This window comes from Anser brachyrhynchus (genome assembly GCF_964034855.1).
Source record: "Anser brachyrhynchus genome assembly, chromosome: 27".
Classification (NCBI taxonomy): Eukaryota; Metazoa; Chordata; class Aves; order Anseriformes; family Anatidae; genus Anser; species Anser brachyrhynchus.
In genome coordinates this window covers 1,998,293-2,015,416 of record NC_137720.1, presented here as the reverse complement: position 1 = coordinate 2,015,416, position 17,124 = coordinate 1,998,293, and the positions used below count along the sequence as shown (strand labels likewise).

At 47.6% G+C, this 17,124-nt stretch overlaps 1 long non-coding RNA gene across 1 annotated transcript in view; it reads right to left on the bottom strand.

Annotated features, from left to right (window-relative positions):
* The window catches only part of LOC308183432, a 30,719-nt gene that overhangs the window by 11,627 nt on the left and 1,968 nt on the right, over positions 1–17,124 (bottom strand). Inside the window, exon 2 of the long non-coding RNA XR_013942437.1 lies at positions 181–15,895. This is a non-coding gene — a long non-coding RNA (uncharacterized lncRNA). The remainder of the gene's footprint in view (positions 1–180; positions 15,896–17,124) is intronic.

The following is a 17,124-nucleotide window of genomic DNA, read 5'->3' as shown; positions in this document are numbered from 1 at the left end:
GTGCCGTCGTTCCATTGAGAAAACAGCTCTGACGCAGAGCAGAGCAATCATACCCAGCCAAAATAATAATAAAGGCACTTTGGGATCCGAACTTAGGGACGAGGGGGGAAGGGGACACCCTGCAAACAATCACAAAACGTAGATGCAGCTCAAGCCCCATCCTGATCAAAGGGTACGTACGTGGGAAAGACGAACCGGACCGAAGAGCTCTGCCCGTGCACCATCTGCGCAGTCTTCAGCCCTCCGCTTGCTGTGTAGCGCCGCAGAATAGAAGGTTCCAGAAATTTCCTTTCCGTTAACCCTTTCGGTGTCTGCCCACTCTCCCTCCCCGTGGGATTAAGCGCGCCGGGTCTCCAGCATCGTCAACGGGCGAAGCCTCCTACGCCAAGCGAGCCCAAATATGCTTTCTAAATGACACCGGATGGTGACAGGAGCCCAGTCCCTGGTGTTGGTGTTACTTCTCTTTCTTGAGCCCTTTCTCCCTCTCTGGCTGCCTCTCTCCCCTCTTGCTGCAGCAGGGCTGTTGCTGGTAGACCTATCGACGGAGCTTGCTCTCTCGCTCTCTCGCTGAGCTCTGTGACGCAGCTCTAAATTCTCCAGCCTGCTCCCTGTGTTATAACAGCGGAACTGCAGCCTTCCAGGGAGCCCGTGCCAGCAGTGCCAGGGCCAGGCACACCGAGGGGAGCGTCGCTCCTGGACTCTGCACCTTTTTTTGGTAATTATTATGTTCCTCACCTCTGCTTCTGTGCTGCCTTCCGAGCCTCTCAGCCTCGCATCTCCTTCTCTGTTTCTGAGTCACGCTCGCTAGGTTAACTCTTTTAGGATTGGTAGTCAGCAGTACAAATCTCGAACAAGCGCAGCTGAAACCACAGCCAACTTTGTGGTGGTTTCTGCTTTAAAAAAACCAAAGCAAATCTTCTTGGCTCTAAAAAACAAAAACACACACACACACACACGTTCCAGTAGAGAGTTAGTGCTTTTCAATTAACTGTTTCGGTGACAGGAACCACTGCCTGACTTCCTAAAATAAAGTGATCTAGGCCCACATCCTGCAGATACTCGGCCGGCAGTTACCTGGTAGCACAACGCGACTTAAAAGGAGCCGCTCACACCAGCACGCTCTCTTCCGGACCTAAAAGCATGAAACTGCTGTGGGATCCACATGCCCCTTCTCTGCTGGCCACAAGACATTGATCAGAATGTGGTTCAGCCGCTGGGCAGATGCGCTGTGTAAGATTAGGTACCGAAAGTGCTAGAAAGGTATAGGCTCCTCTTAATCTGAACGGTATTAATAAGTGTTATCACACACACAGATTCAAAGTGCTCAGTGTAGGCAGGGGAACTAATAGCTGCGTTCCGGGAGTCGCCAGGATCCAATCATCTCTGCCACAGAAAGTTCACAAGCAGCTCCGTATTTCAGCGCAGCAGGCAGAGGCAGGCACACAAACGATGCCGCCGAGCCCCCTCCGCCTGCCCGTGCCCCGCAGGGCAGTCCCTCGCATCAATCCAGCGCGGGCAACTTCAGCACTAGGCAGAGGAAGCAGTGCTCTCCAGGCCTGGAGCCTCGAAACCGGAAAATGTGGAGGAGGATCAGTGGTAGATGGAGCATCTGGGAATCAAAGCGCAGCTAATGGAAAGCCGGCACTGTACGAGGGAGTTCATGCGTCAGCCTGCACGTACAACAGAGCGAGAGAGCCAGTAGTCCATTTGAGAGACACAGAATCAGCAGAGAGATCGCTACTACACAGACGCATCTGCCATTTTAATTCTGGACTCCAGAGCTGGCTGGGAGCTTTGGGTTTTTCACTACAACCGAAGCTGAAGTAACCACTCTTTTTTCTCTTCACAGCGTCTGAAGAGCCTGAGCTATTTTGGGATTTGTCTGTACTACACTGAAAATGACACCTGTTACACACAGACACAAATGAGGAGAATTGCAAGCTCCCGGTTTCTCAGATACGATTCTACCAAAAAGAAAAAAAAAAAAATCGTATGAGCTAGGGATGTGGGAGAGCAGCGCAGGCTCTTAGTGGGGGTGAAGAGGCTGACACTTGTGCATTGAGCAGTCAGACACCGATACAAGAAATGGAAACGGTTTGTTCTGTCTGATGCAAGAGGAAATCAGACCTCCATGTGACCAAGAGAAGTAGTGCTCGATCAACTAAATGCCACAAGACAGGGTTTCTTATGCAATCAAGCACATGGGACTTCAAGCCTCACATACATGTTCGGTAGCCAAAGCTGCAAGCATTAACTATTTCAGTTAACGAAGGTAAAATTGTAAGAGTGCTATGGCTACTTAAATGAGTCACTCGGCAGTGATGCTCTAAAGTAGGCCAGGGTTTGGGTGATATTACGCAGCCTGCTGGTTTCAGTTACCCCTCGGTTATCTCAGAAGCTCAACCACCACGCGGCATCAGGGTGGATTTTCCACATTCCCCATGTGCCCCATCGGCGTGCTGCTGCTTTACAGCAGAGCGGTGCTGTGCCGGCGCTGTGCAGACAGGACAGCGGCCACCCAGCCGGACCTGCGGGGCCCAGCGAAGCGCTGAAGGCGGTCGTGTGCTGCGCTGGCAGCGAGATGAAAGACGAGGAGCCTCGGAAGTGGGACACTCGACTGGTGCTTTCAGCGCACAGCGACTCTGTCAGTCCCCCGGTGTATTAAGAAAGTAAAATGGAGCTTTGGTTTATTTAAAACGGTGTATTTTTGGTTGTTTTCAGGGGAAAGGCAGTGTTTGTTTTATGGTTTACTTTTGTTTGGAAATTACCAGCCATGGAACATTTCTGTCTTTACCTGATCATAAGTATTTACTTTATGGCAGCACTTAAGCTCCCAAGAAGAATCAAAGCCACGCTGCCCTGGGAAGCACTCAGGTACGTAACTAGAGAAACAGAACATAATGGAAAGCTTCATCAGTCGGAACAGAATAGTGAGGCCCAGAAAAATAAAGTCATCTTCTCACATAGTTGAATTTGTTAACCTTTGGTTAGAATTTGGCATTGTCTCTGAGCTGAAATAAGCAAAGAGATGAAATACAAACTACGATTCCATGGTAGAAGTCGATGCTCCTGGTTTAAGTGGAACCTGTGTAAGTATTTTGTTACTGCTTTTTTTTTTTTTTTCTTTTTCCCTGTTTCTTTTCTTCCCCTCCCCCAAGCAGGAGGCAGAACTTTGGTTTTGTAGGAAAAAAAATAAGCAAAGTCCCAGGTTAGCAAGCAGGCCTGGGAGATGGAAATAGTCCATGGCAGCGATGGGAGGCAGGGGAGAAGAGTCTCACCGTGCACATGGTTGTGTCAGTGTCCATTCTAAAGCGGGGTGGGTGTGTGGGGACCTCAGCAGCATGAAAGGGTCAGGAAGCAATTCATCAGCGGACAGAGAAGTGCAGGCTTGCCATTGCTTGTATGCCAAACAGTACGTAAAATTGCGTCCTCAGTTCTCTGGCACCTACCGTGTTATTTTCTGCCGCCATGCTACAATGACCTTAATAGGGATAACATACCAAGTCTGGAGTTACGAAAATCTAACACTCACGAACGTCATCTAATGCCTTGTGGTATTGTGGGTGGTAAAATAATTCTGGATGTCCACAGAAGAAAGTCCTTGGTGTTTTTAATGACAAATGAAGTCCTAGTGGTACTACACAGCCCTTTCGGCTTCCTGCTGGTGAAGTCTTGGCTCCGGCTCCAGTTTAAATGCCATCAGCCACACCTTCCTCCTGACTACAGGAAACTGTGATTGTTAAAATCAGGGCATGTTCCTGTTTAACTAAAAGGCTGAGATCAAATAAGCCAAAGGCCTCGGCAATGCCAAACGAATTCCTGCCCAAGACGTTGCAAGTCTGCGCAGCTGTAAATCTGTATAACGACCTCAGTCTCCATGTAAATGACATCTCGGCATGTCACCCTGGGGAGCAGCTGGTTATAAGATGATGACGCAAAGAATCAGGCAAATATGGACAGGTAAATGCCAAATTTACTGAGTAGTAACACTTAGCACAAAGGTCTTCGGTTTACCAACCACATGTACAGAAAGCAAACTGGCATGTTTTTCAAGTGCCTGCGTGGGATCCTGGCTACTTCAAAAGCTCTTTTTCAAAATGTGAAATTTGTCAAAGCTGCTGCTTCCTCTCAAAATGCTAAGATGACGATTTCAAACAAAAGTCTATTTCAGAACAGAATTCCCAGCCAGCTTGATTCAAGAAATACCCACATAAACAATACCACGGTGGCCCACCTGCTGGGAATGCTTCCCCTAACCTTCACCAACCAGAGGGTGATTCATTTTTAAAATTCTTTTAATCTGAATGTTGTAAATCAGCCTTAAAATCCTCAGCAACAACAAAACTACTTAATTATTTGCTGTAGTAAAACAATTCTCTAAGTTAACTGCAAATAAAGAAGGAATGTTAGTTGTTAGCCTAGGGAAACTGGCAAGTTTTTAATGTTTGCTTATTTAAAATCAATACAGTTTTGCATATGGGAAGGCTGAATTAAGTAAAGGTTTAATAATTTGACCCAGATTGTACGTGGAATCGGGGTGAAAGCTGATACAGAAATTCAGGAGTTCCTTGCTCCCAGATTTTACTCAAGCTGTGCCTCTTGCTTAATTATAGTCCTTATTGCCCAGAAGGCCCCCAGTCAATTAGTGAGACTTAACCGCCATCTGAAAGAGGAGCTGCCGGAACAGTGCGGCTTTTGGAGGAAATTGGTAGGAAACAATTATTTAGAGGAGGTACTTCTTTCATTTTTCGAAGAAAAGCAGAAATACGTCTTTGAAGCCTTCCTGCTATTCTCACACGTTCCTAGACACAGACAGACAAGTCGCGGTCCTGCAGCGCTGTCCCAGTGAGCCCCGAGACTCGCAGGATTTCGGGAAGCTGGTGGCTTGCAGCTCCCAAACAAGGACGTCTGCTAACACAGCCACCAAAGTTCACGAGGGAATATTCTATACGTGTACAGTGCGTTTTCTTCTGCTGTGACAATAATAGAAAAGTTACTGAGTCACAACAAACATTTAGGTTCAGTGTGTGTTTTTTTTCCTGAAAGGTTTATTGTTATCCAGACAAGTTTCATTAGTAATGCCAGAAAAACGGCTTCAGCGGTAGTTTCAGTAACTCCTCGCTTTGACTGGCTCAAACACCCTCACTCTAACACACTTCTTTGCCAGCCCAGCACATGCACAGGCTGATATTCTCGCTGTGGTCCCTGCCAGCAGGAGGAAGAACGAGCAGGCATAAAAATGACAATAAAACCCCTTTCTGGAACAGTTTTAAACTTGATTCTGACCTACTCAGGTGCGCACAGCTGACTGCTCACAAGTTCCCTCTGCTCTCCCCCTGCTGCGGGGGCTGTTCAGCTGGTGGGGTGGGTGCCCGCAGTCCCCTGGGGGTGGCCCAGGGGAAGGAGCTGGAATAGCTGGCGCTGAGATCAAAAACGAGAGGTGTGGATTAGTTCCCAACAACCATCAGGGATGTACTGGTGTTGAGTAGTCAGATTTGCATGAAATACTTGCATGCTCTGTAGCAATCCAGCCCACACAAAAAGCAGGCACCGAAATGGAAACCTGCAGGTGAAAAACCTGGCCGTCCCTCCGAAAAGCTGCAGCCCTGGCGTTTTCCCTACGAAGTCTAAGAAAATCCCAGCTGGAAGAACCGAGCTCCTTTTCGTAGGGGTGGCACCACGTTAACGCACAAGCTGCTTCCAAGCAGAGCGTACGCCCCACACTGAAGCTGGGTTCAAGGAATTTGGCATCCTCGGGTGCCAGCTCTGCTCGCTGCCTTGGGAGGGAAGGGAGGCTGCCGAGGTCCGGGCAGGGGCGAGCGGGCAGGCTCCCCGAGCTGCAGGTTGTGCTCAGTTCCAAAGCGAAGGAGCCAACAGCGCTGAGACAAAAGTAATTATTTCAGCTATTAGCTGCTAAGAATAGAGCCCGCGGGGGTGCTGTGCATGGCTGAGGTGCGCTGACAGCACAGTTGGAGGTAGCAGGGATTGCGGTGGAAGCCCAGAAATAGCCATTCTCCACGCTCAGCACTTTGAAGCTGCGTGAGTCACCAAAATACATGGTGGGGGGACAGGCGGGGGGGAGAGGAAATTACCCCCCACCCGTACACGCAAAGCAGAGCATACCCCTGGGCTGAACGCTGTATTTTCGGGGGAGGGGGAGAGCAGCATTTTGCTGAGGTGCCCATTTCTGACCAAGGAGGGCATCCTCCTGCTCACGGGGGCCGTTCCTGCCCCAGCAGATGACGGTGCCCAGCACGAGCCCACCCAAGGGGCAGCCCGGCCGTAGCCTTGCGTGGCCCCCCCAGGTCGCAGCCCCGTGCCCGGGCTCCGTCTCTTGGTGGTTCACGAATATTTGCAAAAGCCAAACATTACCGGGGAAGGGGTGGCGGGGCGGAGGAATCGAGTGATCTCGGTCCAGCTGTGTTTCATTGTGTTTTCCTAACTGCTAATCTCACTTAAAGTTCCCTTTACAAATACATTATAAATGGTTAAACACATGAACGGCAGATATTTAAATACAGGACTGGTAAATGACCAGGTGCTGGGCTGGCCGCTCACACACGCCTTTAACATCGTGTCCCGGTGCTGTTCAGGACAAATTGTGGCGATACCACTACATGTTTTTACTCAATATAGTTTGTAAGAGGCAATTTTCCTTTCGTGCTGTTTGTGCAGCTCTGGGTACAACACATTCCTGATCTATGACTAGGTTTCCAAACTACATAGTAAAATGAATAATAATGATAGTAAAAGTTGTACAACTGTTTTTATGCAGCAATCTTTGTGTTGCTTTAGTGCTGGGTTTTCCCAGCTATTGTACATGGAAAAAAAAAAAAAAAAAAAGCTATTTTGTAATAAACACCATACCCAACCAAAACCAAGACAAAACAACAACAAAAAAAACAACAACAAAACCCCACAAACCCAAATTTAAAAGATTTCTTTTGTATCAGTCCTGGGTGCAACTGCAGAAAGTCAAGCTGGGCAGAATTAAACATCGCAGCTGGAGCATGGACAGGGCACCAGACAGCTTGCTAAAAATAGATTAATCCTAATTACAGCCACACTTCTACTTTTTCAAGGTTTCCCGTTTCACATGGGGACACGAGGCTGTGAATGGACGGGGGGTCAGAGCCCGCTGCGGCGGGCAAGGGGCCGGGGTCTCCCGCTGCTGGGTCGTGCCCTGCTCCAGCCGGGTGCCGTCCTCCGGCGGCAGCGGGTGGCGGTGGCAGCCCCCTCCTCACCCACCTCGGGCTGCCCCGGCTCGGGACGGGCTGACACGGTCTGGCCTCAGCCTCCTGCCCTGGAAATCCGGCTCTCCGCAGTTGGCAAAAGCAGGAGAAACAGCCAAAGCAAACCGCTGGAAAAGAGGGTCAGGTAACGTGTGGGTTTTGGGTTGAAAATGTAAAAATTCACAGCCTGCTTGCAGGCTTCTTGTGCTGCCCACAGCCCCCAGAGGATTACGGTCCTGGAACGGGTTGCACGGCGTGGTTAAAGCCCCGAGGAGGGTCCCTGGTGCCAGTGCATCCCATAGGACTCCAGAAGAATGTCCGTAAATCCCTGCTTGTTTATTTATGACAGCAGTCATATAGAGAGCCGACCTACTACCTCACAGGCAGAATTACAAAATATTTAGATAAAAATACACATATTTAAGACTCTGCTTTCCAAACAACAGTAGTTCTTTTCTCACATAAAGCCAATGAAATTATGGAAAACAACTATTTTTCCACCCTGAAGGATGTCTATTAAATATCCAATTTAAATATTTAGCCAGAAAACATATTGCTTCAGCTATAATTACTTAGTTTTATCAGAAACCAGGGCTTAATGCAGTAATCACTAGGTGAGCAGGAGGGATGCATTTGGGTCTGCACATATTGCCGCTGTTGCGACAAGCAGCCAGCAACTGAAAGCCCTTCTGGGCCACTAGAACCAGGGAAAACTTCATCAAATATTTCTTCGGTATCTAGGATTTACATAACTGAGAAACAAAGCTCCCACAACAACAGAGGAAACACCAAGGATTCCATTTAAAGCACCTAACTGAGCTTGTTTGGATGCCATAGAAAAAATAAAGCAAGTCCTGACAAATTTTAGGACGCAGCCATCAAAGCAGGCAGGATCCGAGCGCTGTCAGCCCCACGCTGAGGTCGGCTGGGCAGGCGGCACCGGGGCGTAGAGAAATTCTGCTGGGGAAGGAGGCAGGCGTCTGCGTGGGAAAACCTCCCTCATTTTGAGCATTGGTAAATATTATTTTTCTTAACTGCTTCTGGGAGATTTCGTTTTACATTTTTGGCATTCATCTCCCCACTGAAGTGAAGCTCTGGGATTCAGGGCTGCTTTTTCACGTTTTTCATTAAATGGGAAAGAGCCACTCCAGAACGGCTGTACCGCTGGGCTTAGGGCTGCTCACCTGGCTTGACAGAAATTCATCTGCACGTCCCTGGTTTGATTTCCACACAAGATGGCCATGTGCCTTAGGTCTGCCATATCCCGGCTGCCCTTGTAGCAGTTTTTGGCTGTTCTGCAGCCCAAGGCTGTCAGTCCTGCTGCCTCCTCCCAGCTCGCTGAAGCTACACCCTGGATACAAGAAAATCTCCCCTTAAAAGTTTCACCAACCTTCATGACAAAGCAATAATTTCTGACTGGGAAAAAAAAAAAAGGGGGGGCAGGGAGGGGGAACCTTTGATTAAGGACATCCCTAGGCAGCTTTCTCAGCATCACTGTCCCTCACCTGAGGCGAGACCTCCGCCTCCTGCCCGTGCTTTGCAGAATACCCGAGCAGAAAGGCAGCTCGAGTGAAAAGCAGCCTGGTGGTGCCATAGTGACCCACGGACATGAGGGCTCCTCTCACTGAATATGCCAGCCCCTGCCTGGAATGATATTGCGATATTCAGAGTGGTTTCATTCAGCTCAGCTGAATAAAACCTCACCATCACTAACCAGGGCGTTTTTGCCTTTCGTGTTGGTTCTGGTGCTGGCAAGTCCTGTCTGAGTTTTGTAGCTTCCTGTTGTCTTGTCCTTGAAACTGGGATTGTAAATTATTTGGCTGGTGATAAACTGTCTGCTTGTACAGCACTGAGCCACTCTGGCCCCTGGGTCCTGGCTGAGGCTTCTCACCGCTTCTAAAAATAAGTAATTATAAGGTATTATCTCTTAAAAATATTTGTTAAAAAGAGGAAGCAAGAAGAGACTCATTTCCCATCTGTTTTCTCCCCAAACTACCAACACATTTTAAAAAATCTGCTTCTAAATTGTCTTTTTGGTCAGTTCTCTTCTGCAGCCTTTCTTAAAATAAGGGTGCACAACAGTTTAAAAGTTAGGATGAGTACTTTGCACTTAGACAACAAGATTCATTTGGATACCACAATTAAGTTCTAAAATCCAAATTACCATTAACAAAATAAAAATAAATCACAAAAAATATTTTTATGCAAAAGCTGGTTATTTTTCCCAGCCCAGAACTGTTTTGCAAACCAATCTTGACTAGAAGTTGAACTTTTTAATTTTTTCTTCCTAAGAAAAAATAGATACTGTGTTTTTCAATACATTTTCATTATTCCTATTTGACCAATTCTGTTTAGTCATATCAGCCCGACTGTAGATTTTTTTTCCCTTTCCAGAACGGGATACCTTTGCTTTGAGTGTTTTGGATAATTCGTAAAGTAGAAAAAAAAAACATTAAACATTACAAAACAAAACAGATGAAAACACTTTCAGCTTTGCTCATGTTCCTGCCAACTATTTTTCTTTTTTTTAAAAAAAAAAAAAACAGCCCCTTCTCAGCCTGTACAGGACTGTGTCATTTTACTACTTTAAAGGGGAAAGCACAGCCGAGGATGAGCGCTCAGCCCGCTGGCAGCGCCAGCACCGACGGGCCAGCAAGGACTGGGTTTAAGCCTCTGAGCCAGCCTCTAATGCTATTTCTCCCCCCAAAAATAAAGCATTAAGTATATATTGTAACAAGTATGTGAACTTTAAAGACTTTTTTAAACAAGTATTTTGAACAACACACCAAATATCAACCGTATTATTAAGAGATTAATAGCGTGAACACAATTTATTTGCCTGTTGGCTGTGCTGGACATAGGCCACCGCTTTTTAATTTTTTTTCCCACGCTGTCACTTTGTGTTCCTTACAACCGGGCCAGGAAAAGGAGGCATTTAATACTTCAAAAAGACAAGAGTAGTATTTCTAGCAGGCCTTTACCTCCTTTTCATTTATACCTGTGCTGTGCAGTTTCTCTCTTTGGAAGTCAGCAATAGCTCGGTGCACTTTAACACACCGAAACCAGCCTGGCAGAAACTCGCCTTGTGAGGCTTTTGTGCTGCCATCCACTGCCGCATTCTCTGAGCAGGTTACTGTGAAAGATAAATAGCAGAGTCCCGAAGTGATTTAATGGAGTTTCCAAAACCTTCTGTCAGTAAAAGCTCTGCTTGGTATAGGAACTTTCCACTTTTTTTTTTTTTTTTTTAACTGTAACTCATTCCAGGCTTCATTTGCCCCTTTGTTTGATGGGTTTTTCTCCAACCGGAAGGTTTTCACCAACTCGTTGAGATGATTGTGTTCCAGGTACGCTCAGGGCTGCCAGAAGCGTTGCATCACTTGCGGGTCTGGCAGATCCCGTGGGTTGTGTCAGCTCTGTCCCTCCAGGGAAGGTGGGGACCATTTTCTGCACAGCATCACCTCGAGCTCTCCCGAGTCCAGCTGAAGCCATCTGCTTTGCCTCGAGCACACATCTCATATCAGTACTCACAAAAACACTGTCTTTCTGCACCAGTAAAGCCGTTTCTGGATGCTGTATTGGTCCTGGGGTTTCTGTCCTAGGTTGCGAAGCTTGCTACAATGCCGAGGACTGACATATGCCTATGGGCTGATAGCTTATGAGGGCTTCAGAGTTCAGCTGAAGGAACTCTATTTTGGAGGAAGGTGAGGTGATAGGTGAGCTTGCTGTTTTCCCACAGCAATAGCAAACATTCCCCTCTGCTCTGCATGCTGTGGTTTCGAACGTTTCCAGCAGACTTGGACCCCGTCTCTCGTCATACAGACCTCGGTGCTGCAGCACGGACCTTCCTGCTCAGGTCCACACCCTGCATATGGAGGCCAGGGAGCCACCTGGGGGTCACTTGGGAGCCCACAGGGGGTCACTTGGCCCTGGCCCAGCTCCTCAATACAGGCTGATATGGGCCGGGAAGCCTGGGGGAGCTGCCGCAGGCTGCAGGCCAGAAGATGGCCGCCGCTCGGCCTCCGTCACCTCAGTGTGCCGTGAGGCGAGGGGCGCTTCATGCGCCGCTGGCCTGGGTTCACCCACAGCCCTATTTTCCACACGTAACCATGGTAACCCGAATTATCTCGCAGAGGTGTGCATTAGCCCTGTTTGTCGCAACCACATCTCAAAGCCCACCGCTGGGCACGCTCCGTTCACCGGCGCACGCCAGGTGCCCGAGGCTGGGCAGAACGGGAGGTCGCCTTTGCCATTTCAACACATTCCCAGCGAAGGCAGAGTGGGAGGTGGGGAGAAGGAAGAGGAAGAGTAGGAATGCCAGAGCGGTTCAGGCACAATACTGGCTCTCAGCAATATGACTAGTTACTTGGCAACGAGAGCAAGGTGTGTCAGAGGGGATGGGACACAAACACACGCCAGCCCCAGCAACAGCTCCAGAAGAGGAAACTCACGGCCAGTACAGCTCGTCTGGTTTTGCCATGGAGCACATAAAAGGAAAGAATTAAGTAACACCTGGAAGCAACCTCCCGCCAAGCACGTTATAAAACAGCGTCAGGTCCCCTGCTGCCCATTCTCAGAAAATATTTTTCAAGCAACAGCATTTGGTTCAACAGGAAGAAAGCTGCCTGTCCTGACCCTCTGCCTACATGGAGCCGTCTCACCCAGCCAGGGAGAGCCCAGATGCCTCCATCATTTATGCTGTCCCGAGGGATTTCATAATGCCGCTGCTGTTGAGGTGCTGAGGATCGGCTCGATCCTACCAACTGGTATTCCTCAAAAGAGGAAAAGGCCTCCAGATTTCCTGAGACCTAAATCATTGGGAAGTTTTTACAAGATTTTACAATATGGCCTAAAAGCACTAAGGGGGAAAAGAAGGACGTGTTCAAGCCTGCTGCATTGTACACAAAATCATCAGCACTGGGAAGGTAAAAAGCAATGTCAAAACCGGAGAGAGACCTAAAAAGTGTTCTTCATTAAGTCTTTAAAACCAAGATAAAGGGAAGACACACACACACACACACACACACACACATCTTAAATAATGAAAAGAAAATGGATTCTAAAATTATTATTGAGTGGATTCTAACTCGGTAGTAATATTAGAAGAAAAGTCATTTCTAAGCAGTCAGGGACTGCAACTGTCCTGCTTGCACTGACGCACCAAGACTCGAATTCCAATTCATTTTAAATTGAGTATTTCACCTTACTCAAGAAGGAGGACAGAAAACACAACTATATTCTTTTGTAAGCATATAAACATAGTTTCCATACTCATTTCTCTGTTGCACAACAGTACTAGAGGGGTTGGTTTCATCTCTGAGGCAAAGAATTGCACAGAAAAGCGAAGGCTGGTGTAAATGAGCTATCGAGCATCACCTACACACGAGCAGAGCTGCCCAGGAGATGCGATGGGCACCCAGTCCAGGCTATTAACTCCGAAGGACTGGCAGCCAAAGCAAGCAAAGCCTGGGGAAACAGTGTGCTGGATGAGGCACACAAGAGTGGCATGTCGGCATATGGTGGTAATTCTGCCTCCCAGTGCAAGGACACAAGGAAATTCTGCATGCTTCGGGGCAGCGAGGGGAGCTGCGACTCTAACAACTGCATCTGCATTAACCTTGCTGCTCTGTTTTGATCATTTTCCTACAGTCCCCAAACGACCACAGCCTAGTAACAGAGCTTTTCTCCTTTTGAAAACACTCTCACTTTACTGCCCACATCTGTAGGACATTTAGCTTTCAAAGAGGTAAATCTACAGCAGGGTATAAGGTCCAGGGTATTTATAAGAAGTCAAGGAGTCTGTGAAATGGAAGCTTGTGCGGGAAACCGTCTTCTGGCATTTAGCATACCCTGTTTCCATCCGTAATAAGCCTTGGGTGAGAAGAGGGAGATGCTGAAGGGGAATATAGGGAAACAGCTTGAATATGACAGGTGAAAATAAGGCCATCAGAGGTGCGCATCGACGAGCCAAGAATGAGCGAGGCCTAAGTCTCAGCCTTCCCCCTGACACAGGCTCTTTCAACAGGACTACCTGTGGGAGCCCTGGGCTCCCCGAGGGTTTGCTTTTCAGCTGCTAAGAGCCTCCCTCCTTAGCACTGCCCTCCCCGAGATGCAGCAAATGCTTTCTGCAATGTCAGCCTGGAGACCTGCGGCTGTCGTGCTGGAGCCGGGAGATGGAGGCTTCCTCCAGCAGCTGGGAGGGGGGACGCGGGCAAGGGCAGCAGCAGAAGGCGCCTGTTTCGCCCCGACTCCTGCGAGTGCGCATTTGTTTCTGCACAGCCTCACTAGCAAACCCGCTGAAATCCAGGTTATATAATGCCACTGCTGCCTCGAAACGGGGAGGTTAAAATGAGGTCGTCCAAGATGAGAGCTGACTGTGGCCTGCAGCCGGCTCTGGAGGACAATCTGCTGCCTGGACCGGACCCTGGGCACAGGGGAAAACCGAAATGCTGGGTGCTGGAGTGTGCGTTAACACACAGCTAGGATGCTGAAAGTCACTTGAGCGTTCAGGGTGTGGAAAATGAGCTGGCAACATTTGGAGATGATACAAAACCAGCGAGGCTCATTCACAATAAAACAGGGAGGAGTAAAGGAAGGATCTCACGATAGGCAGTGGGCTGGGCAAAAAATGAACTGATTGACTTCAGAATTTATAGAAAGTCTCAGAGTGATAGGTTAAAAATGCACCTCTAACTGAAGGCTTCCAAGTGGTGGCAATGCTGTTACACTGGAAATTCAGGGACAGCTGATGGTAGATAGGCAGATAACCGCTGTGCCTGCCGGCTTCCCGAGGTGCTCCCTGCCAGGCAGGGGAAAGGCAGGCTCTTGGCATGATGGATTCGTGCAGCCCCAGCAGGGCAGGGCTAACTCTTGCCTTTGCGTCATTCCGTTTACGTGACGAACTGTACTGAGCAGGCAGCGTGACAGTCCACGGTCACAGGGCACCGTGAAACTGCAGGACGCTGGATAAACACACCAGAGAGAAGCTTTGTGTTGCATCCAGCCCCAGGTCTTACTCATTTCACAGCCCAGCATAGCCAGAACCATTAAAACATTTTAAAGGGTGCAAGTTGTACTTTCTTTCCATCAATGAGACTGGTATGCTGTGGAAAGGCCACCCCATGAAAGTGGACCCAGGTAAGAAAGTATAGGACTGTAATAGAAATGTGAAGTCCTGCTTTAAAGGCAGATATTTCTTTCCCAGAAAACTAGTGCAATTCCTACCGAACAAAGAACAAAAGCTTCCTTCTGTAAACCCATTTCACAGAGACCACGAGGTGGGGAAATCTATCACGCTTAGGTAACTGGTATTTGAAGGGAGCTACTTTGAGTAGTCCAGGGTTAGTGGGTCAGTGAGCTTCAGCGCTGCACATTTAGTCGTTCAATGACGGGAGATGAAGGCATTGATGGAGACCCCTGAAACCAACACGCAGATGCCTTACAACTTTGAACCATTGCAAAGAGAGACAGAAGTCATGTTATGGAGGGCACACAAGTTTGTTTGAGAAAGACCTACTGCCTTCTAATAGAATGTGAAAAAAATACCTGGCTTCCATTTCCATGGTAACTCCTTCCTTCAAAGCACTTTTAAGTTGTTTCCTGTTCCTCTAGTTTCTTTGCTGGCTTTAGAACAGAACAGTCAAGGCTGGAGAGCTGGTAGCACACCTGCAGCAGGACAGCAGATGAGAAACTACATCTTCGTCTCTGACAGCATGTGATGAGCTGAGCTTCTGTCCCACCAGAGAGACATTTGTGTTACCATCGCTAAACTGAATGTTTACTGAGCGCAGAAAAAAGCAAACTACCTATCTGCAGAAGACAGCAAGAGGGGATCAATGCTGCTCCAGCCCCTCTCCGTGCAGGAGCTGGTGCATATGAGTTACACAAGTTGCTTCTAGTAGAGGTCCCATCTCAGGATGGAGTCCTGTGGTTATACTCCAAAGGACGCTGGTTTGTAAGGGTAATATTTTTATAGGCAACCATCCGTGTCAGCCTTTGCTGCTCTTAGCACCAGCACACCCTTCTGTGTTACTTGCCTTTTGTTTTTCAAAGGAGGTAGTCAGGCTGAGAACTCAGAAGGGCCAGCCAGGGCCATGCAGTCCTCAAAGCCCTGCTCCAGTCTGACAGCGATACTAAGGCAAGAAATTATCTCGAGTAAAATACGTGCTCAAAAGGACCGTGAACACAGCTGCAGGATACTTGGTTAGCAACTGACAATGTAGGTAAGAAGTGTTTTGTCAGATGGGCAGCGCAGGAAAATAAGTCTGAGCAAAAGAAACTTAAGCCTCTTAAATATTAAAGTTCCAAAATTAAACCCTTGTTTATATAACGATTGGGTCACTGCAGCAGAACACGGGAGTTGGCAGCATTGTACCAAAAAAGGCACTGCGAAGCGCAGACCTTTCCACGGGGCACCGAGTCTCCTGCAGAAGCAGCCTCTGCAGTGGGGGATTTCTGCTCGTTTCTGTCTCTCCCGGGCCTGATCCACTCGCTGATCCACTCGCTCAGCCCGCATGGTGCGGTCTCAGGCAGCAACCCCGCGAGCTCGAACGGCAGCTGGGCTCTGCGCAGGCAGGGAGCTGCTCCGGAGCCACGTCCAACAAAAATCCAGCCAGCTTCTGCTGCCATCCACCTCTGCAGGGCAGGGATCCAGATCTTCTGGGAACCTGCAAACAAAGGGCTGCCTTGAGAATTAACCCTAAAACTGATCCTCATTCTTGCTGCTCATTACAACCTCCACTGGGGTGAATGGGGTGGAAAAGCAGGCGTGCTGCCGCTAAGGGTGCTAAGTGCAGTTCATTCTCAGCGCCTTTCTCAAAACCGTCCTGTTGCACTGTCCTCTTCTACAGAGCAGGTCAATTTGCAGACCACAAGTTCGATTTTGTGGATTTAAACAATGATGCAAGCTGTATATATTTTTTTTTTCTTTTCTGAATGAGGAATGAAACTGATAATGAAAACTCTAGAAACACTCTAGAAAACAATGCAATAATGTGAGAAATGCAGCTTGGTATAACTTTAGAAGAAAAGGTAGGCAGGAATCAAATATCCCTGCTGCTTTAGCTAGGCTAATTGCAAATGATACCACAGCAAACTACAAGTAAGAAAAATATAGAAAATAACTTTATGAAGCTTTTCTATTGCAGAGTATCTTTAAAAAGCCTTCTAGAAAGCCTTTTATCATGTTACTAAGCACACCTTTATTTATTATTTTGTAAGAAAAAAGCATAAAAGAACTTAATCCAAACTAAATATTTAACCAAACAGCAATTAACTAACAATGATGAATGGTAAACAGTCCTAGTCCGAGGCTAAACCGGGACTTTAAAGCCTGTTTATCTGGGCTAAAGCTGCCCATGGGAAAGGCAACTTTATTGAGTAAAGTTTGTCTCTGCCACCTCGCTATTAAAAGCGTCTACAAACAGAAACGACATCATACATTCTGAGAGGAAAAAAAAAAAAAAAAGAACAAGAACATAACAACCCATTGCCTAGAACTTACAATGCTTTATGGAACAATTATCCCGAAATAGAAAAAGCAGAGAAAGCACGAAGCTGCAAAGCAGCCACTTTCAACCTCCGTGGCCTTCTGTTAAAGCCGAAATAAGCAAGAGACCCCTTAAAGCCCACCTCCTGCTCCCATTTAGCCCCAGATGGACGTTCCCACTTATCCGCTAGGAAGGAGCGAGCCTGGGCAGAGTTGCCCAAGACTTTATCTGTGCGGATCCACGTGTTTAAATGCAACAGAATTAGCTTCTATTATTATTACATATATTTATTATTCCTATGTATATTTATTATTCTTATATATATTACGTATATCTATTATTCTTATATATTGTTATTATTATATTAAATGCAAGATAATTAGCTTTTTTATTATTCTTCTTATATA